The 25,911-nt window shown below is 40.9% G+C and overlaps 16 non-coding genes across 16 annotated transcripts; 13 read left to right on the top strand and 3 right to left on the bottom strand.

Moving 5' to 3' along the window:
• Positions 1-394: 394 nt before the first annotated feature.
• On the bottom strand, positions 395-467 carry trnar-ucg. Its single transcript has one exon. It is a non-coding gene; the product is annotated as a tRNA-Arg (tRNA).
• Positions 468-730: 263 nt separating this feature from the next.
• trnai-aau lies at positions 731-804 on the top strand. The gene has a single exon. It is a non-coding gene; the product is annotated as a tRNA-Ile (tRNA).
• A 1,414-nt stretch (positions 805-2,218) lies between these two features.
• Positions 2,219-2,292, top strand: trnai-aau. Its single transcript has one exon. It is a non-coding gene; the product is annotated as a tRNA-Ile (tRNA).
• A 1,418-nt stretch (positions 2,293-3,710) lies between these two features.
• On the top strand, positions 3,711-3,784 carry trnai-aau. Its single transcript has one exon. It is a non-coding gene; the product is annotated as a tRNA-Ile (tRNA).
• Positions 3,785-5,492: 1,708 nt separating this feature from the next.
• Positions 5,493-5,565, bottom strand: trnar-ucg. Its single transcript has one exon. It is a non-coding gene; the product is annotated as a tRNA-Arg (tRNA).
• Positions 5,566-6,450: 885 nt separating this feature from the next.
• Positions 6,451-6,524, top strand: trnai-aau. The gene has a single exon. It is a non-coding gene; the product is annotated as a tRNA-Ile (tRNA).
• Positions 6,525-7,938: 1,414 nt separating this feature from the next.
• On the top strand, positions 7,939-8,012 carry trnai-aau. The gene has a single exon. It is a non-coding gene; the product is annotated as a tRNA-Ile (tRNA).
• Positions 8,013-9,430: 1,418 nt separating this feature from the next.
• trnai-aau lies at positions 9,431-9,504 on the top strand. The gene has a single exon. It is a non-coding gene; the product is annotated as a tRNA-Ile (tRNA).
• Positions 9,505-11,212: 1,708 nt separating this feature from the next.
• On the bottom strand, positions 11,213-11,285 carry trnar-ucg. Its single transcript has one exon. It is a non-coding gene; the product is annotated as a tRNA-Arg (tRNA).
• Positions 11,286-12,170: 885 nt separating this feature from the next.
• Positions 12,171-12,244, top strand: trnai-aau. Its single transcript has one exon. It is a non-coding gene; the product is annotated as a tRNA-Ile (tRNA).
• A 2,038-nt stretch (positions 12,245-14,282) lies between these two features.
• trnai-aau lies at positions 14,283-14,356 on the top strand. The gene has a single exon. It is a non-coding gene; the product is annotated as a tRNA-Ile (tRNA).
• Positions 14,357-16,394: 2,038 nt separating this feature from the next.
• Positions 16,395-16,468, top strand: trnai-aau. The gene has a single exon. It is a non-coding gene; the product is annotated as a tRNA-Ile (tRNA).
• Positions 16,469-18,508: 2,040 nt separating this feature from the next.
• On the top strand, positions 18,509-18,582 carry trnai-aau. Its single transcript has one exon. It is a non-coding gene; the product is annotated as a tRNA-Ile (tRNA).
• A 2,043-nt stretch (positions 18,583-20,625) lies between these two features.
• On the top strand, positions 20,626-20,699 carry trnai-aau. Its single transcript has one exon. It is a non-coding gene; the product is annotated as a tRNA-Ile (tRNA).
• A 2,660-nt stretch (positions 20,700-23,359) lies between these two features.
• Positions 23,360-23,433, top strand: trnai-aau. Its single transcript has one exon. It is a non-coding gene; the product is annotated as a tRNA-Ile (tRNA).
• A 2,038-nt stretch (positions 23,434-25,471) lies between these two features.
• Positions 25,472-25,545, top strand: trnai-aau. The gene has a single exon. It is a non-coding gene; the product is annotated as a tRNA-Ile (tRNA).
• Positions 25,546-25,911: the final 366 nt, after the last annotated feature.

Genomic DNA, 25,911 nt, shown 5'->3' with positions numbered 1-25,911 from the left:
TTTTGTCTGATTGAGAGCTTGTCCACTGCACATCCACCTACACCTGTGACACCTGCCTTAAGATCCACACAGTTGTTCATCAACAGTTAGGCATGTATACAAAATGTGGCCGGTTAGCTCAGATGGTTAGAGGTAGGTGCTAATAAGGTCATGGGTTCAACCCCCATACTGCCCAGTTGTCACCAAACTGTACCAGGATGGGTCTAATCACCTTCCATTTAGTGTTGTGAGGCAAGAAGCAGATTTATTGATTAGCTATAACCTTTTCCCTATTATATTTAAATGACCTTTTATGTTCCTTCACTCGTAGCAGTGAGGTTTTTTTTGTTGTTCTTATGTCGTTTTATTGAAACCATATGTCTCGTACAGACTTCAACAAGTAGGATGGTAGTTTCAACCACGAAGGGACTCGAACCCTCAATCTTCTGATTCGAAGTCAGACGCCTTGTCCATTAGGCCACATGGTCACAAAACTCACATAGAAACCTGTATGGTCGAAGGATATGAGTAAATTGTGGTTTGATTGTTGAGGCAGATATTTGATACACAGTTGAACATGCTAATCTTACTGGTAGCCTTGAATTACAATCATAGAACTCAATTCAGGACTTGGTGAGCTATGCTTTTGTCTGATTGAGAGCTTGTCCACTGCACCTTCACCTACACCTGTTACAACCGCCTGAAGATCCACACAGTTGTTGATCAACAGTTAGGCATGTATACAAAATGTGGCCGGTTAGCTCAGATGGTTAGAGCGTGGTGCTAATAACGCCAAGGTCATGGGTTCAACCCCCATACTGGCCAATTGTAACCAAACTTTAGCAGGATGGGTCTTATCACCTTCCATTTGGTGATTGAAGCAGATTAATTGATTAGATGCTAAAATAAACTCATTTCTCTGGGAGTATTCCACAACAGTGATATAATTCAAGTCCTCTTGCATTGTGTTTTCAGACAAGATGATTTTCTTTGAACTTGCACTTAAAAGTCTGGGGACGTGACATGTTACAGGAAGTGGAGGACTATTTTCATCGTGTGATAGTATTTTATGACAACAAAACAGACTACAAAAGCACTGGGATACTGTTTTGTCCAGATGAATGGCCAGTATGGGGATTGAACCATGACTTTGGCATCATTAGCACCACGCTCTAACCATTTTAACAGTTTGTTTTTTTTGAACAAAGTAATTCTCTCTCTCTCTCCCTCTTTCTTTCTTTCTCTCTGTCTCTCTCTCTCTCTCACAAACACAGTGACCGTCTGCTGATAATTTTAAAGATGACAGGTTTCGGGCACTTCCACATTGGCTTCACTTGCTGGATCCAGTGACTACATCCATTTGTATACACACCCTATATCCATGTCCCATACCTCCACAGAGCTTTGCTGAAATCCGTTCAGTATTTTACGTGTAATCCTTTTGGCAAAAAAATAACATACAAGGCAACAAATAACCGCACAGTGCTGAAAACACAACTTCCTTGGCAAAGGCAATGACATGCATCACAATGTATATGCAAACCCTCCGCATGTGCTGTACGTGCAGGTCAGCCAATAATGATGCCATTTCATCAAGGCATTCATATGTGGGTAGCAGTCACATTACTTCAGCCAATTCTCATCAGCATACACCAACCAGTTTTGTAGGGCCGAGTACAATCATCTCAGTTTGATCTGAATTTAAAAGTATCCTGTTAGTTAGGTAAATACTGTCCTGTATGGGGGCTTAAGCTATAACCTTTACCTTATTAACACCACAGCCAAAGTGTTGAGATATTGAAAGACCTTTTATGTTCCTTCCCTTGTAGCAGTGAGGTTTTTGTTTGTTCTCATGTGATTTCATAGAAACCATATGTCTTGTACAGGCTACAACAAGTAGGATGCTAATTTTAACCAGGAAGGGACTCAAAGCCTCAATCTTCTGATTTACAGTCAGACGCCTTGTCCATTAGGCCACAAAACTTGAGGATGGAGTTGTGTGGTGGCTGGATAGGAGAAAACTATGATTTGATTGTTGAGGCAGATAATTGTTACAGAGTTGAACATGCTAATTTTACTGGTAGCCTTGAATTACAATCATAGAACTCAATTCAAGACTTGGTGAGCTATGCTTTTGTCTGATTGAGAGCTTGTCCACTGCACATCCACCTACACCTGTGACACCCGCCTTAAGATCCACACAGTTGGTCATCAACAGTTAGGCATGTATACAAAATGTGGCCGGTTAGCTCAGATGGTTTGAGCGTGGTGCTAATAAGGCCAAGGTCATGGGTTCAACCCCCATACTGGCCAATTGTAGCCAAATTTAGCAGGATGGGTCTAATCACCTTCCATTTGGTAATTGAGGCAGGAAGCAGATTAATTGATTAGATGCTAAAATAAACTCATTTCTCTGGGAGTATTCCACAACAGTGATATAATTCAAGTCCTCTTGCATTGTGTTTTCAGACAAGATGATTTTCTTTGAACTTGCACTTAAAAGTCTGGGGACGTGACATGTTACAGGAAGTGGAGGACTATTTTCCTCGTGTGATAGTATTTTATGACAACAAAACAGACTACAAAAGCACTGGGATACTGTTTTGTCCAGATGAATGGCCAGTATGGGGATTGAACCATGACTTTGGCATCATTAGCACCACGCTCTAACCATTTTAACAGTTTGTTTTTTTTGAACAAAGTAATTCTCTCTCTCTCCCTCTTTCTTTCTTTCTCTCTGTCTCTCTCTCTCTCTCACAAACACAGTGACCGTCTGCTGATAATTTTAAAGATGACAGGTTTCGGGCACTTCCACATTGGCTTCACTTGCTGGATCCAGTGACTACATCCATTTGTATACACACCCTATATCCATGTCCCATACCTCCACAGAGCTTTGCTGAAATCCGTTCAGTATTTTACGTGTAATCCTTCTGGCAAAAAAATAACATACAAGGCAACAAATTACCGCACAGTGCTGAAAACACAACTTCCTTGGCAAAGGCAATGACATGCATCACAATGTATATGCAAACCCTCCGCATGTGCTGTACGTGCAGGTCAGCCAATAATGATGCCATTTCATCAAGGCATTCATATGTGGGTAGCAGTCACATTACTTCAGCCAATTCTCATCAGCATACACCAACCAGTTTTGTAGGGCCGAGTACAATCATCTCAGTTTGATCTGAATTTAAAAGTATCCTGTTAGTTAGGTAAATACTGTCCTGTATGGGGGCTTAAGCTATAACCTTTACCTTATTAACACCACAGCCAAAGTGTTGAGATATTGAAAGACCTTTTATGTTCCTTCCCTTGTAGCAGTGAGGTTTTTGTTTGTTCTCATGTGATTTCATAGAAACCATATGTCTTGTACAGGCTACAAGAAGTAGGATGCTAATTTTAACCAGGAAGGGACTCAAAGCCTCAATCTTCTGATTTACAGTCAGACGCCTTGTCCATTAGGCCACAAAACTCGAGGATGGAGTTGTGTGGTGGCTGGATAGGAGAAAACTATGATTTGATTGTTGAGGCAGATATTTGTTACAGAGTTGAACATGCTAATTTTACTGGTAGCCTTGAATTACAATCATAGAACTCAATTCAAGACTTGGTGAGCTATGCTTTTGTCTGATTGAGAGCTTGTCCACTGCACATCCACCTACACCTGTGACACCCGCCTTAAGATCCACACAGTTGTTCATCAACAGTTAGGCATGTATACAAAATGTGGCCAGTTAGCTCAGATGGTTAGAGCGTGGTGCTAATAATGCCAAGGTCATGGGTTCAACCCCCATACTGGCCAATTGTAGCCAAATTTAGCAGGATGGGTCTAATCACCTTCCATTTGGTAATTGAGGCAGGAAGCAGATTAATTGATTAGATGCTAAAATAAACTCATTTCTCTGGGAGTATTCCACAACAGTGATATAATTCAAGTCCTCTTGCATTGTGTTTTCAGACAAGATGATTTTCTTTGAACTTGCACTTAAAAGTCTGGGGACGTGACATGTTACAGGAAGTGGAGGACTATTTTCATCGTGTGATAGTATTTTATGACAACAAAACAGACTACAAAAGCACTGGGATACTGTTTTGTCCAGATGAATGGCCAGTATGGAGATTGAACCATGACTTTGGCATCATTAGCACCACGCTCTAACCATTTTAACAGTTTGTTTTTTTTGAACAAAGTAATTCTCTCTCTCTCTCCCTCTTTCTTTCTTTCTCTCTGTCTCTCTCTCTCTCTCTCACAAACACAGTGACCGTCTGCTGATAATTTTAAAGGTGACAGGTTTCGGGCACTTCCACATTGGCTTCACTTGCTGGATCCAGTGACTACATCCATTTGTATACACACCCTATATCCATGTCCCATACCTCCACAGAGCTTTGCTGAAATCCGTTCAGTATTTTACGTGTAATCCTTCTGGCAAAAAAATAACATACAAGGCAACAAATAACCGCACAGTGCGGAAAACACAACTTCCTTGGCAAAGGCAATGACATGCATCACAATGTATATGCAAACCCTCCGCATGTGCTGTACGTGCAGGTCAGCCAATAATGATGCCATTTCATCAAGGCCTTCATATGTGGGTAGCAGTCACATTACTTCAGCCAATTCTCATCAGCATACACCAACCAGTTTTGTAGGGCCGAGTACAATCATCTCAGTTTGATCTGAATTTAAAAGTATCCTGTTAGTTAGGTAAATACTGTCCTGTATGGGGGCTTAAGCTATAACCTTTACCTTATTAACACCACAGCCAAAGTGTTGAGATATTGAAAGACCTTTTATGTTCCTTCCCTTGTAGCAGTGAGGTTTTTGTTTGTTCTCATGTGATTTCATAGAAACCATATGTCTTGTACAGGCTACAAGAAGTAGGATGCTAATTTTAACCAGGAAGGGACTCAAAGCCTCAATCTTCTGATTTACAGTCAGACGCCTTGTCCATTAGGCCACAAAACTCGAGGATGGAGTTGTGTGGTGGCTGGATAGGAGAAAACTATGATTTGATTGTTGAGGCAGATATTTGTTACAGAGTTGAACATGCTAATTTTACTGGTAGCCTTGAATTACAATCATAGAACTCAATTCCAGACTTGGTGAGCTATGCTTTTGTCTGATTGAGAGCTTGTCCACTGCACATCCACCTACACCTGTGACACCCGCCTTAAGATCCACACAGTTGTTTATCAACAGTTAGGCATGTATACAAAATGTGGCCGGTTAGCTCAGATGGTTTGAGCGTGGTGCTAATAAGGTCATGGGTTCAACCCCCATACTGCCCAGTTGTCACCAAACTGTACCAGGATGGGTCTAATCAAAATCCATTTAGTGTTGTGAGGCAAGAAGCAGATTTATTGATTAGCTATAACTTTTTCCCTATTTTATTTAAATGACCTTTTATGTTCCTTCACTCATAGCAGTGAGTTTTTTTTGTTGTTCTTATGTCATTTTATTGAAACCATATGTCTCGTACAGACTACAACAAGTAGGATGGTAGTTTCAACCACGAAGGGATTCGAATCCTCAATCTTCTGATTCGAAGTCAGACGCCTTGTCCATTAGGCCACATGGTCACAAATCCCACATAGAAAGCTGTATGGTCGACGGATATGAGTAAATTGTGGTTTGATTGTTGAGGCAGATATTTGATACACAGTTGAACATGCTAATCCTACTTGTAGCCTTGAATTACAATCATAGAACTCAATTCAGGACTTGGTGAGCTATGCTTTTGTCCGATTGAGAGCTTGTCCACTGCACATCCACCTACACCTGTGACACCCGCCTGAAGATCCACACAGTTGTTCATCAACAGTTAGGCATGTATACAAAATGTGTCCGGTTAGCTCAGATGGTTAGAGGTAGGTGCTAATAAGGTCATGGGTTCAACCCCCATACTGCCCAGTTGTCACCAAACTGTACCAGGATGGGTCTAATCACCTTCCATTTAGTGTTGTGAGGCAAGAAGCAGATTTATTGATTAGCTATAACCTTTTCCCTATTATATTTAAATGACCTTTTATGTTCCTTCACTCGTAGCAGTGAGGTTTTTTTGTTGTTCTTATGTCATTTTATTGAAACCATATGTCTCGTACAGACTTCAACAAGTAGGATGGTAGTTTCAACCACGAAGGGACTCGAATCCTCAATCTTCTGATGCGAAGTCAGACGCCTTGTCCATTAGGCCACATGGTCACAAAACTCACATAGAAAGCTGTATGGTCGACGGATATGAGTAAATTGTGGTTTGATTGTTGAGGCAGATATTTGATACACAGTTGAACATGCTAATCTTACTGGTAGCCTTGAATTACAATCATAGAACTCAATTCAGGACTTGGTGAGCTATGCTTTTGTCTGATTGAGAGCTTGTCCACTGCACCTTCACCTACACCTGTTACAACCGCCTGAAGATCCACACAGTTGTTGATCAACAGTTAGGCATGTATACAAAATGTGGCCGGTTAGCTCAGATGGTTAGAGCGTGGTGCTAATAACGCCAAGGTCATGGGTTCAACCCCCATACTGGCCAATTGTAACCAAACTTTAGCAGGATGGGTCTTATCACCTTCCATTTGGTGATTGAAGCAGATTAATTGATTAGATGCTAAAATAAACTCATTTCTCTGGGAGTATTCCACAACAGTGATATAATTCAAGTCCTCTTGCATTGTGTTTTCAGACAAGATGATTTTCTTTGAACTTGCACTTAAAAGTCTGGGGACGTGACATGTTACAGGAAGTGGAGGACTATTTTCATCGTGTGATAGTATTTTATGACAACAAAACAGACTACAAAAGCACTGGGATACTGTTTTGTCCAGATGAATGGCCAGTATGGGGATTGAACCATGACTTTGGCATCATTAGCACCACGCTCTAACCATTTTAACAGTTTGTTTTTTTTGAACAAAGTAATTCTCTCTCTCTCTCCCTCTTTCTTTCTTTCTCTCTGTCTCTCTCTCTCTCTCACAAACACAGTGACCGTCTGCTGATAATTTTAAAGATGACAGGTTTCGGGCACTTCCACATTGGCTTCACTTGCTGGATCCAGTGACTACATCCATTTGTATACACACCCTATATCCATGTCCCATACCTCCACAGAGCTTTGCTGAAATCCGTTCAGTATTTTACGTGTAATCCTTTTGGCAAAAAAATAACATACAAGGCAACAAATAACCGCACAGTGCTGAAAACACAACTTCCTTGGCAAAGGCAATGACATGCATCACAATGTATATGCAAACCCTCCGCATGTGCTGTACGTGCAGGTCAGCCAATAATGATGCCATTTCATCAAGGCATTCATATGTGGGTAGCAGTCACATTACTTCAGCCAATTCTCATCAGCATACACCAACCAGTTTTGTAGGGCCGAGTACAATCATCTCAGTTTGATCTGAATTTAAAAGTATCCTGTTAGTTAGGTAAATACTGTCCTGTATGGGGGCTTAAGCTATAACCTTTACCTTATTAACACCACAGCCAAAGTGTTGAGATATTGAAAGACCTTTTATGTTCCTTCCCTTGTAGCAGTGAGGTTTTTGTTTGTTCTCATGTGATTTCATAGAAACCATATGTCTTGTACAGGCTACAACAAGTAGGATGCTAATTTTAACCAGGAAGGGACTCAAAGCCTCAATCTTCTGATTTACAGTCAGACGCCTTGTCCATTAGGCCACAAAACTTGAGGATGGAGTTGTGTGGTGGCTGGATAGGAGAAAACTATGATTTGATTGTTGAGGCAGATAATTGTTACAGAGTTGAACATGCTAATTTTACTGGTAGCCTTGAATTACAATCATAGAACTCAATTCAAGACTTGGTGAGCTATGCTTTTGTCTGATTGAGAGCTTGTCCACTGCACATCCACCTACACCTGTGACACCCGCCTTAAGATCCACACAGTTGGTCATCAACAGTTAGGCATGTATACAAAATGTGGCCGGTTAGCTCAGATGGTTTGAGCGTGGTGCTAATAAGGCCAAGGTCATGGGTTCAACCCCCATACTGGCCAATTGTAGCCAAATTTAGCAGGATGGGTCTAATCACCTTCCATTTGGTAATTGAGGCAGGAAGCAGATTAATTGATTAGATGCTAAAATAAACTCATTTCTCTGGGAGTATTCCACAACAGTGATATAATTCAAGTCCTCTTGCATTGTGTTTTCAGACAAGATGATTTTCTTTGAACTTGCACTTAAAAGTCTGGGGACGTGACATGTTACAGGAAGTGGAGGACTATTTTCCTCGTGTGATAGTATTTTATGACAACAAAACAGACTACAAAAGCACTGGGATACTGTTTTGTCCAGATGAATGGCCAGTATGGGGATTGAACCATGACTTTGGCATCATTAGCACCACGCTCTAACCATTTTAACAGTTTGTTTTTTTTGAACAAAGTAATTCTCTCTCTCTCCCTCTTTCTTTCTTTCTCTCTGTCTCTCTCTCTCTCTCACAAACACAGTGACCGTCTGCTGATAATTTTAAAGATGACAGGTTTCGGGCACTTCCACATTGGCTTCACTTGCTGGATCCAGTGACTACATCCATTTGTATACACACCCTATATCCATGTCCCATACCTCCACAGAGCTTTGCTGAAATCCGTTCAGTATTTTACGTGTAATCCTTCTGGCAAAAAAATAACATACAAGGCAACAAATTACCGCACAGTGCTGAAAACACAACTTCCTTGGCAAAGGCAATGACATGCATCACAATGTATATGCAAACCCTCCGCATGTGCTGTACGTGCAGGTCAGCCAATAATGATGCCATTTCATCAAGGCATTCATATGTGGGTAGCAGTCACATTACTTCAGCCAATTCTCATCAGCATACACCAACCAGTTTTGTAGGGCCGAGTACAATCATCTCAGTTTGATCTGAATTTAAAAGTATCCTGTTAGTTAGGTAAATACTGTCCTGTATGGGGGCTTAAGCTATAACCTTTACCTTATTAACACCACAGCCAAAGTGTTGAGATATTGAAAGACCTTTTATGTTCCTTCCCTTGTAGCAGTGAGGTTTTTGTTTGTTCTCATGTGATTTCATAGAAACCATATGTCTTGTACAGGCTACAAGAAGTAGGATGCTAATTTTAACCAGGAAGGGACTCAAAGCCTCAATCTTCTGATTTACAGTCAGACGCCTTGTCCATTAGGCCACAAAACTCGAGGATGGAGTTGTGTGGTGGCTGGATAGGAGAAAACTATGATTTGATTGTTGAGGCAGATATTTGTTACAGAGTTGAACATGCTAATTTTACTGGTAGCCTTGAATTACAATCATAGAACTCAATTCAAGACTTGGTGAGCTATGCTTTTGTCTGATTGAGAGCTTGTCCACTGCACATCCACCTACACCTGTGACACCCGCCTTAAGATCCACACAGTTGTTCATCAACAGTTAGGCATGTATACAAAATGTGGCCAGTTAGCTCAGATGGTTAGAGCGTGGTGCTAATAATGCCAAGGTCATGGGTTCAACCCCCATACTGGCCAATTGTAGCCAAATTTAGCAGGATGGGTCTAATCACCTTCCATTTGGTAATTGAGGCAGGAAGCAGATTAATTGATTAGATGCTAAAATAAACTCATTTCTCTGGGAGTATTCCACAACAGTGATATAATTCAAGTCCTCTTGCATTGTGTTTTCAGACAAGATGATTTTCTTTGAACTTGCACTTAAAAGTCTGGGGACGTGACATGTTACAGGAAGTGGAGGACTATTTTCATCGTGTGATAGTATTTTATGACAACAAAACAGACTACAAAAGCACTGGGATACTGTTTTGTCCAGATGAATGGCCAGTATGGAGATTGAACCATGACTTTGGCATCATTAGCACCACGCTCTAACCATTTTAACAGTTTGTTTTTTTTGAACAAAGTAATTCTCTCTCTCTCTCCCTCTTTCTTTCTTTCTCTCTGTCTCTCTCTCTCTCTCTCACAAACACAGTGACCGTCTGCTGATAATTTTAAAGGTGACAGGTTTCGGGCACTTCCACATTGGCTTCACTTGCTGGATCCAGTGACTACATCCATTTGTATACACACCCTATATCCATGTCCCATACCTCCACAGAGCTTTGCTGAAATCCGTTCAGTATTTTACGTGTAATCCTTCTGGCAAAAAAATAACATACAAGGCAACAAATAACCGCACAGTGCGGAAAACACAACTTCCTTGGCAAAGGCAATGACATGCATCACAATGTATATGCAAACCCTCCGCATGTGCTGTACGTGCAGGTCAGCCAATAATGATGCCATTTCATCAAGGCCTTCATATGTGGGTAGCAGTCACATTACTTCAGCCAATTCTCATCAGCATACACCAACCAGTTTTGTAGGGCCGAGTACAATCATCTCAGTTTGATCTGAATTTAAAAGTATCCTGTTAGTTAGGTAAATACTGTCCTGTATGGGGGCTTAAGCTATAACCTTTACCTTATTAACACCACAGCCAAAGTGTTGAGATATTGAAAGACCTTTTATGTTCCTTCCCTTGTAGCAGTGAGGTTTTTGTTTGTTCTCATGTGATTTCATAGAAACCATATGTCTTGTACAGGCTACAAGAAGTAGGATGCTAATTTTAACCAGGAAGGGACTCAAAGCCTCAATCTTCTGATTTACAGTCAGACGCCTTGTCCATTAGGCCACAAAACTCGAGGATGGAGTTGTGTGGTGGCTGGATAGGAGAAAACTATGATTTGATTGTTGAGGCAGATATTTGTTACAGAGTTGAACATGCTAATTTTACTGGTAGCCTTGAATTACAATCATAGAACTCAATTCCAGACTTGGTGAGCTATGCTTTTGTCTGATTGAGAGCTTGTCCACTGCACATCCACCTACACCTGTGACACCCGCCTTAAGATCCACACAGTTGTTTATCAACAGTTAGGCATGTATACAAAATGTGGCCGGTTAGCTCAGATGGTTTGAGCGTGGTGCTAATAAGGTCATGGGTTCAACCCCCATACTGCCCAGTTGTCACCAAACTGTACCAGGATGGGTCTAATCAAAATCCATTTAGTGTTGTGAGGCAAGAAGCAGATTTATTGATTAGCTATAACTTTTTCCCTATTTTATTTAAATGACCTTTTATGTTCCTTCACTCATAGCAGTGAGTTTTTTTTGTTGTTCTTATGTCATTTTATTGAAACCATATGTCTCGTACAGACTACAACAAGTAGGATGGTAGTTTCAACCACGAAGGGATTCGAATCCTCAATCTTCTGATTCGAAGTCAGACGCCTTGTCCATTAGGCCACATGGTCACAAATCCCACATAGAAAGCTGTATGGTCGACGGATATGAGTAAATTGTGGTTTGATTGTTGAGGCAGATATTTGATACACAGTTGAACATGCTAATCCTACTTGTAGCCTTGAATTACAATCATAGAACTCAATTCAGGACTTGGTGAGCTATGCTTTTGTCCGATTGAGAGCTTGTCCACTGCACATCCACCTACACCTGTGACACCCGCCTGAAGATCCACACAGTTGTTCATCAACAGTTAGGCATGTATACAAAATGTGTCCGGTTAGCTCAGATGGTTAGAGGTAGGTGCTAATAAGGTCATGGGTTCAACCCCCATACTGCCCAGTTGTCACCAAACTGTACCAGGATGGGTCTAATCACCTTCCATTTAGTGTTGTGAGGCAAGAAGCAGATTTATTGATTAGCTATAACCTTTTCCCTATTATATTTAAATGACCTTTTATGTTCCTTCACTCGTAGCAGTGAGGTTTTTTTGTTGTTCTTATGTCATTTTATTGAAACCATATGTCTCGTACAGACTTCAACAAGTAGGATGGTAGTTTCAACCACGAAGGGACTCGAATCCTCAATCTTCTGATGCGAAGTCAGACGCCTTGTCCATTAGGCCACATGGTCACAAAACTCACATAGAAAGCTGTATGGTCGACGGATATGAGTAAATTGTGGTTTGATTGTTGAGGCAGATATTTGATACACAGTTGAACATGCTAATCTTACTGGTAGCCTTGAATTACAATCATAGAACTCAATTCAGGACTTGGTGAGCTATGCTTTTGTCTGATTGAGAGCTTGTCCACTGCACGTTCACCTACACCTGTTACAACCGCCTGAAGATCCACACAGTTGTTCATCAACAGTTAGGCATGTATACAAAATGTGGCCGGTTAGCTCAGATGGTTAGAGCGTGGTGCTAATAACGCCAAGGTCATTGGTTCAACCCCCATACTGGCCAATTGTAACCAAACTTTAGCAGGATGGATCTAATCAACTTCAATTTGGTGATTGAAGCAGATTAATTGATTAGATGCTAAAATAAACTCATTTCTCTGGGAGTATTCCACAACAGTGATATAATTCAAGTCCTCTTGCATTGTGTTTTCAGACAAGATGATTTTCTTTGAACTTGCACTTAAAAGTCTGGGGACGTGACATGTTACAGGAAGTGGAGGACTATTTTCATCGTGTGATAGTATTTTATGACAACAAAACAGACTACAAAAGCACTGGGATACTGTTTTGTCCAGATGAATGGCCAGTATGGAGATTGAACCATGACTTTGGCATCATTAGCACCACGCTCTAACCATTTTAACAGTTTGTTTTTTTTGAACAAAGTAATTCTCTCTCTCTCTCCCTCTTTCTTTCTTTCTCTCTGTCTCTCTCTCTCTCTCTCACAAACACAGTGACCGTCTGCTGATAATTTTAAAGGTGACAGGTTTCGGGCACTTCCACATTGGCTTCACTTGCTGGATCCAGTGACTACATCCATTTGTATACACACCCTATATCCATGTCCCATACCTCCACAGAGCTTTGCTGAAATCCGTTCAGTATTTTACGTGTAATCCTTCTGGCAAAAAAATAACATACAAGGCAACAAATAACCGCACAGTGCTGAAAACACAACTTCCTTGGCAAAGGCAATGACATGCATCACAATGTATATGCAAACCCTCCGCATGTGCTGTACGTGCAGGTCAGCCAATAATGATGCCATTTCATCAAGGCCTTCATATGTGGGTAGCAGTCACATTACTTCAGCCAATTCTCATCAGCATACACCAACCAGTTTTGTAGGGCCGAGTACAATCATCTCAGTTTGATCTGAATTTAAAAGTATCCTGTTAGTTAGGTAAATACTGTCCTGTATGGGGGCTTAAGCTATAACCTTTACCTTATTAACACCACAGCCAAAGTGTTGAGATATTGAAAGACCTTTTATGTTCCTTCCCTTGTAGCAGTGAGGTTTTTGTTTGTTCTCATGTGATTTCATAGAAACCATATGTCTTGTACAGGCTACAACAAGTAGGATGCTAATTTTAACCAGGAAGGGACTCAAAGCCTCAATCTTCTGATTTACAGTCAGACGCCTTGTCCATTAGGCCACAAAACTCGAGGATGGAGTTGTGTGGTGGCTGGATAGGAGAAAACTATGATTTGATTGTTGAGGCAGATATTTGTTACAGAGTTGAACATGCTAATTTTACTGGTAGCCTTGAATTACAATCATAGAACTCAATTCCAGACTTGGTGAGCTATGCTTTTGTCTGATTGAGAGCTTGTCCACTGCACATCCACCTACACCTGTGACACCCGCCTTAAGATCCACACAGTTGTTTATCAACAGTTAGGCATGTATACAAAATGTGGCCGGTTAGCTCAGATGGTTTGAGCGTGGTGCTAATAAGGTCATGGGTTCAACCCCCATACTGCCCCGTTGTCACCAAACTGTACCAGGATGGGTCTAATCACCTTCCATTTAGTGTTGTGAGGCAAGAAGCAGATTTATTGATTAGCTATAACCTTTTCCCTATTATATTTAAATGACCTTTTATGTTCCTTCACTCGTAGCAGTGAGGTTTTTTTGTTGTTCTTATGTCATTTTATTGAAACCATATGTCTCGTACAGACTTCAACAAGTAGGATGGTAGTTTCAACCACGAAGGGACTCGAATCCTCAATCTTCTGATGCGAAGTCAGACGCCTTGTCCATTAGGCCACATGGTCACAAAACTCACATAGAAAGCTGTATGGTCGACGGATATGAGTAAATTGTGGTTTGATTGTTGAGGCAGATATTTGATACACAGTTGAACATGCTAATCTTACTGGTAGCCTTGAATTACAATCATAGAACTCAATTCAGGACTTGGTGAGCTATGCTTTTGTCTGATTGAGAGCTTGTCCACTGCACGTTCACCTACACCTGTTACAACCGCCTGAAGATCCACACAGTTGTTCATCAACAGTTAGGCATGTATACAAAATGTGGCCGGTTAGCTCAGATGGTTAGAGCGTGGTGCTAATAACGCCAAGGTCATTGGTTCAACCCCCATACTGGCCAATTGTAACCAAACTTTAGCAGGATGGATCTAATCAACTTCAATTTGGTGATTGAAGCAGATTAATTGATTAGATGCTAAAATAAACTCATTTCTCTGGGAGTATTCCACAACAGTGATATAATTCAAGTCCTCTTGCATTGTGTTTTCAGACAAGATGATTTTCTTTGAACTTGCACTTAAAAGTCTGGGGACGTGACATGTTACAGGAAGTGGAGGACTATTTTCATCGTGTGATAGTATTTTATGACAACAAAACAGACTACAAAAGCACTGGGATACTGTTTTGTCCAGATGAATGGCCAGTATGGAGATTGAACCATGACTTTGGCATCATTAGCACCACGCTCTAACCATTTTAACAGTTTGTTTTTTTTGAACAAAGTAATTCTCTCTCTCTCTCCCTCTTTCTTTCTTTCTCTCTGTCTCTCTCTCTCTCTCTCACAAACACAGTGACCGTCTGCTGATAATTTTAAAGGTGACAGGTTTCGGGCACTTCCACATTGGCTTCACTTGCTGGATCCAGTGACTACATCCATTTGTATACACACCCTATATCCATGTCCCATACCTCCACAGAGCTTTGCTGAAATCCGTTCAGTATTTTACGTGTAATCCTTCTGGCAAAAAAATAACATACAAGGCAACAAATAACCGCACAGTGCTGAAAACACAACTTCCTTGGCAAAGGCAATGACATGCATCACAATGTATATGCAAACCCTCCGCATGTGCTGTACGTGCAGGTCAGCCAATAATGATGCCATTTCATCAAGGCCTTCATATGTGGGTAGCAGTCACATTACTTCAGCCAATTCTCATCAGCATACACCAACCAGTTTTGTAGGGCCGAGTACAATCATCTCAGTTTGATCTGAATTTAAAAGTATCCTGTTAGTTAGGTAAATACTGTCCTGTATGGGGGCTTAAGCTATAACCTTTACCTTATTAACACCACAGCCAAAGTGTTGAGATATTGAAAGACCTTTTATGTTCCTTCCCTTGTAGCAGTGAGGTTTTTGTTTGTTCTCATGTGATTTCATAGAAACCATATGTCTTGTACAGGCTACAACAAGTAGGATGCTAATTTTAACCAGGAAGGGACTCAAAGCCTCAATCTTCTGATTTACAGTCAGACGCCTTGTCCATTAGGCCACAAAACTCGAGGATGGAGTTGTGTGGTGGCTGGATAGGAGAAAACTATGATTTGATTGTTGAGGCAGATATTTGTTACAGAGTTGAACATGCTAATTTTACTGGTAGCCTTGAATTACAATCATAGAACTCAATTCCAGACTTGGTGAGCTATGCTTTTGTCTGATTGAGAGCTTGTCCACTGCACATCCACCTACACCTGTGACACCCGCCTTAAGATCCACACAGTTGTTTATCAACAGTTAGGCATGTATACAAAATGTGGCCGGTTAGCTCAGATGGTTTGAGCGTGGTGCTAATAAGGTCATGGGTTCAACCCCCATACTGCCCCGTTGTCACCAAACTGTACCAGGATGGGTCTAATCACCTTCCATTTAGTGTTGTGAGGCAAGAAGCAGATTTATTGATTAGCTATAACTTTTTCCCTATTTTATTTAAATGACCTTTTATGTTTCTTCACTCGTAGCAGTGAGTTTTTTTTGTTGTTCTTATGTCATTTTATTGAAACCATATGTCTCGTACAGACTACAACAAGTAGGATGGTAGTTTCAACCACGAAGGGACTCGAACCCTCAATCTTCTGATTTGAAATCAGTCGCCTTGTCCATTAGGCCACATGGTCACAAAACTCACATAGAGAGCTGTATGATGTACGGATATGAGTAAAATGTGATTTGATTGTTGAGGCAGATATTTGATACACAGTTGAACATGCTAATTTTACTGGTAGCTTTGAATTACAATCATAGAACTCAATTCAGGACTTGGTGAGCTATGCTTTTGTCCGATTGAGAGCTTGTCCACTGCACATCCACCTACACCTGTGACACCCGCCTTAAGATCCACACAGTTGTTCATCAACAGTTAGGCATGTACACAAAATGTGGCCGGTTAGCTCAGATGGTGAGAGCGTGGTGCTAATAACACCAAGGTCATGGGTTCAACCCCCATACTGGCCAATTGTAGCCAAATTTAGCAGGATGGGTCTAATCACCTTCCATTTGGTGATTGAAGCAGATTAATTGATTAGATGCTAAAATAAACTCATTTCTCTGGGAGTATTCCACAACAGTGATATAATTCAAGTCCTCTTGCATTGTGTTTTCAGACAAGATGATTTTCTTTGAACTTGCACTTAAAAGTCTGGGGACGTGACATGTTACAGGAAGTGGAGGACTATTTTCATCATGTGATAGTATTTTATGACAACAAAACAGACTACAAAAGCACTGGGATACTGTTTTGTCCAGATGAATGGCCAGTATGGGGATTGAACCATGACTTTGGCATCATTAGCACCACGCTCTAACCATTTTAACAGTTTGGTTTTTTTGAACAAAGTAATTCTCTCTCTCTCTCCCTCTTTCTTTCTTTCTCTCTGTCTCTCTCTCTCTCTCTCACAAACACAGTGACCGTCTGCTGATAATTTTAAAGGTGACAGGTTTCGGGCACTTCCACATTGGCTTCACTTGCTGGATCCAGTGACTACATCCATTTGTATACACACCCTATATCCATGTCCCATACCTCCACAGAGCTTTGCTGAAATCCGTTCAGTATTTTACGTGTAATCCTTCTGGCAAAAAAATAACATACAAGGCAACAAATAACCGCCGCACAGTGCTGAAAACACAACTTCCTTGGCAAAGGCAATGACATGCATCACAATGTATATGCAAACCCTCCGCATGTGCTGTACGTGCAGGTCAGCCAATAATGATGCCATTTCATCAAGGCCTTCATATGTGGGTAGCAGTCACATTACTTCAGCCAATTCTCATCAGCATACACCAACCAGTTTTGTAGGGCCGAGTACAATCATCTCAGTTTGATCTGAATTTAAAAGTATCCTGTTAGTTAGGTAAATACTGTCCTGTATGGGGGCTTAAGCTATAACCTTTACCTTATTAACACCACAGCCAAAGTGTTGAGATATTGAAAGACCTTTTATGTTCCTTCCCTTGTAGCAGTGAGGTTTTTGTTTGTTCTCATGTGATTTCATAGAAACCATATGTCTTGTACAGGCTACAAGAAGTAGGATGCTAATTTTAACCAGGAAGGGACTCAAAGCCTCAATCTTCTGATTTACAGTCAGACGCCTTGTCCATTAGGCCACAAAACTCGAGGATGGAGTTGTGTGGTGGCTGGATAGGAGAAAACTATGATTTGATTGTTGAGGCAGATATTTGTTACAGAGTTGAACATGCTAATTTTACTGGTAGCCTTGAATTACAATCATAGAACTCAATTCCAGACTTGGTGAGCTATGCTTTTGTCTGATTGAGAGCTTGTCCACTGCACATCCACCTACACCTGTGACACCCGCCTTAAGATCCACACAGTTGTTTATCAACAGTTAGGCATGTATACAAAATGTGGCCGGTTAGCTCAGATGGTTTGAGCGTGGTGCTAATAAGGTCATGGGTTCAACCCCCATACTGCCCAGTTGTCACCAAACTGTACCAGGATGGGTCTAATCACCTTCCATTTAGTGTTGTGAGGCAAGAAGCAGATTTATTGATTAGCTATAACTTTTTCCCTATTTTATTTAAATGACCTTTTATGTTCCTTCACTCGTAGCAGTGAGTTTTTTTTGTTGTTCTTATGTCATTTTATTGAAACCATATGTCTCGTACAGACTACAACAAGTAGGATGGTAGTTTCAACCACGAAGGGACTCGAACCCTCAATCTTCTGATTCGAAATCAGTCGCCTTGTCCATTAGGCCACATGGTCACAAAACTCACATAGAGAGCTGTATGATGGACGGATATGAGTAAAATGTGATTTGATTGTTGAGGCAGATATTTGATACACAGTTGAACATGCTAATTTTACTGGTAGCTTTGAATTACAATCATAGAACTCAATTCAGGACTTGGTGAGCTATGCTTTTGTCCGATTGAGAGCTTGTCCACTGCACATCCACCTACACCTGTGACACCCACCTTAAGATCCACACAGTTGTTCATGAACAGTTAGGCATGTACACAAAATGTGGCCGGTTAGCTCAGATGGCTAGAGCGTGGTGCTAATAACGCCAAAGTCATGGGTTCAACCCCCATACTGGCCAATTGTAGCCAAATTTAGCAGGATGGGTCTAATCACCTTCCATTTGGTGATTGAAGCAGATTAATTGATTAGATGCTAAAATAAACTCATTTCTCTGGGAGTATTCCACAACAGTGATATAATTCAAGTCCTCTTGCATTGTGTTTTCAGACAAGATGATTTTCTTTGAACTTGCACTTAAAAGTCTGGGGACGTGACATGTTACAGGAAGTGGAGGACTATTTTCATCATGTGATAGTATTTTATGACAACAAAACAGACTACAAAAGCACTGGTATACTGTTTTGTCCAGATGAATTGCCAGTATGGGGATTGAACCATGACTTTGGCATCATTAGCACCACGCTCTAACCATTTTAACAGTTTTTTTTTTAAACAAAGTAATTCTCTCTCTCTCTCCCTCCCTCTTTCTTTCTTTCTCTCTGTCTCTCTCTCTCTCTTCTCACAAACACAGTGACCGTCTGCTGGTAATTTTAAAGATGACAGGTTTCGGGCACTTCCACATTGGCTTCACTTGCTGGATCCAGTGACTACATCCATTTGTATACACACCCTATATCCATTTCCCATACCTCCACAGAGTTTTGCTGAAATCCGTTCAGTATTTTACGTGTAATCCTTCTGGCAAAAAAATAACATACAAGGCAACAAATAACCGCCGCACAGTGCTGAAAACACAACTTCCTTGGCAAAGGCAATGACATGCATCACAATGTATATGCAAACCCTCCGCATGTGCTGTACGTGCAGGTCAGCCAATAATGATGCCATTTCATCAAGGCATTCATATGTGGGTAGCAGTCACATTACTTCAGCCAATTCTCATCAGCATACACCAACCAGTTTTGTAGGGCCGAGTACAATCATCTCAGTTTGATCTGAATTTAAAAGTATCCTGTTAGTTAGGTAAATACTGTCCTGTATGGGGGCTTAAGCTATAACCTTTACCTTATTAACACCACAGCCAAAGTGTTGAGATATTGAAAGACCTTTTATGTTCCTTCCCTTGTAGCAGTGAGGTTTTTGTTTGTTCTCATGTGATTTCATAGAAACCATATGTCTTGTACAGGCTACAACAAGTAGGATGCTAATTTTAACCAGGAAGGGACTCAAAGCCTCAATCTTCTGATTTACAGTCAGACGCCTTGTCCATTAGGCCACAAAACTCGAGGATGGAGTTGTGTGGTGGCTGGATAGGAGAAAACTATGATTTGATTGTTGAGGCAGATATTTGTTACAGAGTTGAACATGCTAATTTTACTGGTAGCCTTGAATTACAATCATAGAACTCAATTCCAGACTTGGTGAGCTATGCTTTTGTCTGATTGAGAGCTTGTCCACTGCACATCCACCTACACCTGTGACACCCGCCTTAAGATCCACACAGTTGTTTATCAACAGTTAGGCATGTATACAAAATGTGGCCGGTTAGCTCAGATGGTTTGAGCGTGGTGCTAATAAGGTCATGGGTTCAACCCCCATACTGCCCAGTTGTCACCAAACTGTACCAGGATGGGTCTAATCACCTTCCATTTAGTGTTGTGAGGCAAGAAGCAGATTTATTGATTAGCTATAACTTTTTCCCTATTTCATTTAAATGACCTTTTATGTTTCTTCACTCGTAGCAGTGAGTTTTTTTTGTTGTTCTTAAGTCATTTTATTGAAACCATATGTCTCGTACAGACTACAACAAGTAAGATGGTAGTTTCAACCACGAAGGGACTCGAACCGTCAATCTTCTGATTCGAAATCAGTCGCCTTGTCCATTAGGCCACATGGTCACAAAACTCACATAGAGAGCTGTATGGTCGACGGATATGAGTAAAATGTGATTTGATTGTTGAGGCAGATATTTGATACACAGTTGAACATGCTAATTTTACTGGTAGCTTTGAATTACAATCATAGAACTCAATTCAGGACTTGGTGAGCTATGCTTTTGTCCGATTGAGAGCTTGTCCACTGCACATCCACCTACACCTGTGACACCCGCCTTAAGATCCACACAGTTGTTCATCAACAGTTAGGCATGTACACAAAATGTGGCCGGTTAGCTCAGATGGCTAGAGCGTGGTGCTAATAACGCCAAGGTCATGGGTTCAACCCCCATACTGGCCAATTGTAGCCAAATTTAGCAGGATGGGTCTAATCACCTTCCATTTGGTGATTGAAGCAGATTAATTGATTAGATGCTAAAATAAACTCATTTCTCTGGGAGTATTCCACAACAGTGATATAATTCAAGTCCTCTTGCATTGTGTTTTCAGACAAGATGATTTTCTTTGAATTTGCACTTAAAAGTCTGGGGACGTGACATGTTACAGGAAGTGGAGGACTATTTTCATCATGTGATAGTATTTTATGACAACAAAACAGACTACAAAAGCACTGGGATACTGTTTTGTCCAGATGAATGGCCAGTATGGGGATTGAACCATGACTTTGGCATCATTAGCACCACGCTCTAACCATTTTAACAGTTTGTTTTTTTTGAACAAAGTAATTCTCTCTCTCTCTCCCTCTTTCTTTCTTTCTCTCTGTCTCTCTCTCTCTCTCACAAACACAGTGACCGTCTGCTGATAATTTTAAAGATGACAGGTTTCGGGCACTTCCACATTGGCTTCACTTGCTGGATCCAGTGACTACATCCGTTTGTATATACACCCTATATCCATGTCCCATACCTCCACAGAGTTTTGCTGAAATCCGTTCAGTATTTTACGTGTAATCCTTCTGGCAAAAAAATAACATACAAGGCAACAAATAACCGCCGCACAGTGCTGAAAACACAACTTCCTTGGCAAAGGCAATGACATGCATCACAATGTATATGCAAACCCTCCGCATGTGCTGTACGTGCAGGTCAGCCAATAATGATGCCATTTCATCAAGGCATTCATATGTGGGTAGCAGTCACATTACTTCAGCCAATTCTCATCAGCATACACCAACCAGTTTTGTAGGGCCGAGTACAATCATCTCAGTTTGATCTGAATTTAAAAGTATCCTGTTAGTTAGGTAAATACTGTCCTGTATGGGGGCTTAAGCTATAACCTTTACCTTATTAACACCACAGCCAAAGTGTTGAGATATTGAAAGACCTTTTATGTTCCTTCCCTTGTAGCAGTGAGGTTTTTGTTTGTTCTCATGTGATTTCATAGAAACCATATGTCTTGTACAGGCTACAACAAGTAGGATGCTAATTTTAACCAGGAAGGGACTCAAAGCCTCAATCTTCTGATTTACAGTCAGACGCCTTGTCCATTAGGCCACAAAACTCGAGGATGGAGTTGTGTGGTGGCTGGATAGGAGAAAACTATGATTTGATTGTTGAGGCAGATATTTGTTACAGAGTTGAACATGCTAATTTTACTGGTAGCCTTGAATTACAATCATAGAACTCAATTCCAGACTTGGTGAGCTATGCTTTTGTCTGATTGAGAGCTTGTCCACTGCACATCCACCTACACCTGTGACACCCGCCTTAAGATCCACACAGTTGTTTATCAACAGTTAGGCATGTATACAAAATGTGGCCGGTTAGCTCAGATGGTTTGAGCGTGGTGCTAATAAGGTCATGGGTTCAACCCCCATACTGCCCAGTTGTCACCAAACTGTACCAGGATGGGTCTAATCACCTTCCATTTAGTGTTGTGAGGCAAGAAGCAGATTTATTGATTAGCTATAACTTTTTCCCTATTTTATTTAAATGACCTTTTATGTTCCTTCACTCGTAGCAGTGAGTTTTTTTTGTTGTTCTTATGTCATTTTATTGAAACCATATGTCTCGTACAGACTACAACAAGTAGGATGGTAGTTTCAACCACGAAGGGACTCGAACCCTCAATCTTCTGATTCGAAATCAGTCGCCTTGTCCATTAGGCCACATGGTCACAAAACTCACATAGAGAGCTGTATGATGGACGGATATGAGTAAAATGTGATTTGATTGTTGAGGCAGATATTTGATACACAGTTGAACATGCTAATTTTACTGGTAGCTTTGAATTACAATCATAGAACTCAATTCAGGACTTGGTGAGCTATGCTTTTGTCCGATTGAGAGCTTGTCCACTGCACATCCACCTACACCTGTGACACCCGCCTTAAGATCCACACAGTTGTTCATGAACAGTTAGGCATGTACACAAAATGTGGCCGGTTAGCTCAGATGGTTTGAGCGTGGTGCTAATAAGGTCATGGGTTCAACCCCCATACTGCCCAGTTGTCACCAAACTGTACCAGGATGGGTCTAATCACCTTCCATTTAGTGTTGTGAGGCAAGAAGCAGATTTATTGATTAGCTATAACTTTTTCCCTATTTTATTTAAATGACCTTTTATGTTCCTTCACTCGTAGCAGTGAGTTTTTTTTGTTGTTCTTATGTCATTTTATTGAAACCATATGTCTCGTACAGACTACAACAAGTAGGATGGTAGTTTCAACCACGAAGGGACTCGAACCCTCAATCTTCTGATTCGAAATCAGTCGCCTTGTCCATTAGGCCACATGGTCACAAAACTCACATAGAGAGCTGTATGATGGACGGATATGAGTAAAATGTGATTTGATTGTTGAGGCAGATATTTGATACACAGTTGAACATGCTAATTTTACTGGTAGCTTTGAATTACAATCATAGAACTCAATTCAGGACTTGGTGAGCTATGCTTTTGTCCGATTGAGAGCTTGTCCACTGCACGTTCACCTACACCTGTTACAACCGCCTGAAGATCCACACAGTTGTTCATCAACAGTTAGGCATGTATACAAAATGTGGCCGGTTAGCTCAGATGGTTAGAGCGTGGTGCTAATAACGCCAAGGTCATTGGTTCAACCCCCATACTGGCCAATTGTAACCAAACTTTAGCAGGATGGATCTAATCAACTTCAATTTGGTGATTGAAGCAGATTAATTGATTAGATGCTAAAATAAACTCATTTCTCTGGGAGTATTCCACAACAGTGATATAATTCAAGTCCTCTTGCATTGTGTTTTCAGACAAGATGATTTTCTTTGAACTTGCACTTAAAAGTCTGGGGACGTGACATGTTACAGGAAGTGGAGGACTATTTTCATCGTGTGATAGTATTTTATGACAACAAAACAGACTACAAAAGCACTGGGATACTGTTTTGTCCAGATGAATGGCCAGTATGGAGATTGAACCATGACTTTGGCATCATTAGCACCACGCTCTAACCATTTTAACAGTTTGTTTTTTTTGAACAAAGTAATTCTCTCTCTCTCTCCCTCTTTCTTTCTTTCTCTCTGTCTCTCTCTCTCTCTCTCACAAACACAGTGACCGTCTGCTGATAATTTTAAAGGTGACAGGTTTCGGGCACTTCCACATTGGCTTCACTTGCTGGATCCAGTGACTACATCCATTTGTATACACACCCTATATCCATGTCCCATACCTCCACAGAGCTTTGCTGAAATCCGTTCAGTATTTTACGTGTAATCCTTCTGGCAAAAAAATAACATACAAGGCAACAAATAACCGCACAGTGCTGAAAACACAACTTCCTTGGCAAAGGCAATGACATGCATCACAATGTATATGCAAACCCTCCGCATGTGCTGTACGTGCAGGTCAGCCAATAATGATGCCATTTCATCAAGGCCTTCATATGTGGGTAGCAGTCACATTACTTCAGCCAATTCTCATCAGCATACACCAACCAGTTTTGTAGGGCCGAGTACAATCATCTCAGTTTGATCTGAATTTAAAAGTATCCTGTTAGTTAGGTAAATACTGTCCTGTATGGGGGCTTAAGCTATAACCTTTACCTTATTAACACCACAGCCAAAGTGTTGAGATATTGAAAGACCTTTTATGTTCCTTCCCTTGTAGCAGTGAGGTTTTTGTTTGTTCTCATGTGATTTCATAGAAACCATATGTCTTGTACAGGCTACAACAAGTAGGATGCTAATTTTAACCAGGAAGGGACTCAAAGCCTCAATCTTCTGATTTACAGTCAGACGCCTTGTCCATTAGGCCACAAAACTCGAGGATGGAGTTGTGTGGTGGCTGGATAGGAGAAAACTATGATTTGATTGTTGAGGCAGATATTTGTTACAGAGTTGAACATGCTAATTTTACTGGTAGCCTTGAATTACAATCATAGAACTCAATTCCAGACTTGGTGAGCTATGCTTTTGTCTGATTGAGAGCTTGTCCACTGCACATCCACCTACACCTGTGACACCCGCCTTAAGATCCACACAGTTGTTTATCAACAGTTAGGCATGTATACAAAATGTGGCCGGTTAGCTCAGATGGTTTGAGCGTGGTGCTAATAAGGTCATGGGTTCAACCCCCATACTGCCCCGTTGTCACCAAACTGTACCAGGATGGGTCTAATCACCTTCCATTTAGTGTTGTGAGGCAAGAAGCAGATTTATTGATTAGCTATAACCTTTTCCCTATTATATTTAAATGACCTTTTATGTTCCTTCACTCGTAGCAGTGAGGTTTTTTTGTTGTTCTTATGTCATTTTATTGAAACCATATGTCTCGTACAGACTTCAACAAGTAGGATGGTAGTTTCAACCACGAAGGGACTCGAATCCTCAATCTTCTGATGCGAAGTCAGACGCCTTGTCCATTAGGCCACATGGTCACAAAACTCACATAGAAAGCTGTATGGTCGACGGATATGAGTAAATTGTGGTTTGATTGTTGAGGCAGATATTTGATACACAGTTGAACATGCTAATCTTACTGGTAGCCTTGAATTACAATCATAGAACTCAATTCAGGACTTGGTGAGCTATGCTTTTGTCTGATTGAGAGCTTGTCCACTGCACGTTCACCTACACCTGTTACAACCGCCTGAAGATCCACACAGTTGTTCATCAACAGTTAGGCATGTATACAAAATGTGGCCGGTTAGCTCAGATGGTTAGAGCGTGGTGCTAATAACGCCAAGGTCATTGGTTCAACCCCCATACTGGCCAATTGTAACCAAACTTTAGCAGGATGGATCTAATCAACTTCAATTTGGTGATTGAAGCAGATTAATTGATTAGATGCTAAAATAAACTCATTTCTCTGGGAGTATTCCACAACAGTGATATAATTCAAGTCCTCTTGCATTGTGTTTTCAGACAAGATGATTTTCTTTGAACTTGCACTTAAAAGTCTGGGGACGTGACATGTTACAGGAAGTGGAGGACTATTTTCATCGTGTGATAGTATTTTATGACAACAAAACAGACTACAAAAGCACTGGGATACTGTTTTGTCCAGATGAATGGCCAGTATGGAGATTGAACCATGACTTTGGCATCATTAGCACCACGCTCTAACCATTTTAACAGTTT

This window comes from Scophthalmus maximus, chromosome 4, assembly GCF_022379125.1.
Source record: "Scophthalmus maximus strain ysfricsl-2021 chromosome 4, ASM2237912v1, whole genome shotgun sequence".
Taxonomy (NCBI): Eukaryota; Metazoa; Chordata; class Actinopteri; order Pleuronectiformes; family Scophthalmidae; genus Scophthalmus; species Scophthalmus maximus.
This window is presented reverse-complemented; position numbering and strand designations above follow the sequence as displayed.